Source organism: Saimiri boliviensis, chromosome 7, assembly GCF_048565385.1.
Source record: "Saimiri boliviensis isolate mSaiBol1 chromosome 7, mSaiBol1.pri, whole genome shotgun sequence".
NCBI lineage: Eukaryota > Metazoa > Chordata > Mammalia > Primates > Cebidae > Saimiri > Saimiri boliviensis.
This window is the reverse complement of record NC_133455.1, coordinates 64,634,160-64,635,570: the sequence shown is the minus strand read 5'-3', so window position 1 is coordinate 64,635,570 and position 1,411 is coordinate 64,634,160.

The window sequence follows — 1,411 nt, the reverse complement described above, 5'->3', positions numbered from 1 at the left end:
CGCGAGGGGGCGTCCGCGCCGTCGGGGCCCGGAGCATGGCGCGCGGCCCCTAGCGCCCTCGTGGCCCACGAATCCTGGGCTTCAGGCCCCGCGGCCGCGGCGCTCTCTGCACGGGCAGCGTCTCCAGTGTCTGCTGCGGGTGGGCTCCCGCTCGGGCTCCGCTCGCCGCCGGCTCTCCGCAGCTCCCTCCGTCTGTCGGGGAGAAGCGGCAGCCTCCTTCCCACCCTCCCGCGCCCGCAGCCTGCACCGGGGTAACCATGGAGACGGGGCACACCCAGCCAGGGCCGCCTCCTTAAAGGGACAGGCCTCCCGCCGGGGGCTCCCCTCCCCTCGAGACCTCGGCGGGGGCGGGAAGGCAGCGGCCGCTGGGACCCCACCTCGTGGGCCTCCCCGCCCAGCCCTTGGAGAGCTACCTGCGAGCTACTTGGCCTCAGCCGCAGGGGCGAGGCATCTTTCTCTGAAGCCCAGGAGCTCTCCGAGAGCCTCCTAGCAGCCTCTCCTCCCCGGCGTAACAGGAGGAGGGCTCCGGGAGGGAGCTGCAGGCAGTGGAAGATCCTCTCCCCGAGGAAAATGCAGTGGGCAAGGGGACAGGGCGACAGGCGCAGGTGAAGGCCCAGCGGGTGGCGGAGGCTGGGGCTCTAGAGGGGGTCCAGCCACACCCAGGAAATCTAAAATCAGATAGGGTTGGGGGGGGGGGTTCTGCGCACAGCTGCCCGGTACTCGAGCCTTTCTCATCCTCAACTTGACCCTCTGGAAAATGGATCCAGCTGCTCCTAAGAGGTGTCCCGCGAGCAGGAGCTGTCGGGAAACCAGAGGGTGGGTAGCCCTAAGAATAAGGGTCAGATGTCCTCCGTGTGACCCGTGGGTGGAAAGGGCGTGCGGCGGGGAGCAGAACTTCACCCTTTGTCCTGCCCCTTCATTTCTCTCTGGTATTTATCACCGTTTGCCTTTCCTAAGTGCTAGAAGGTTGGGTGGCAAATACAGGGGACCGACAGGGGTCAGACGCTGCGGAAAACCTTCCAAACCTTGTGCGTGCAGATCCCCCCAAGAGGGGAGGCGAGGGCCGAGCCCCGTTCCTCACCCAGCTCAGACCTGGAGAGCTCAGCACGGGGAGCTGCCTGGGGGCGGCTGCAGGGAGCCCCTTCCTGGCTGGGCGGAGCCGGACCCGGGGCGGCAGTCGCTTGCTTGCGGGCCTCCCGCGCTGCGACGGTCCCCCCGACTCGCCTGCCAGCGCCGCTCCTCCTCCCTCCCACGATTTGCCAGCGAGCGCGGCTGCCGCCCGCGCCCAGAAGAGCCACCGGGGCCAAAACAGCAATTTGTTCCCTACCGAGTGAAGCGGGAGCCTCAGCACCCCCACCCCTCGAGACGCACCGACAGTCTCCAACAACGGAAAGAAAGGAGTGTTCCCCGT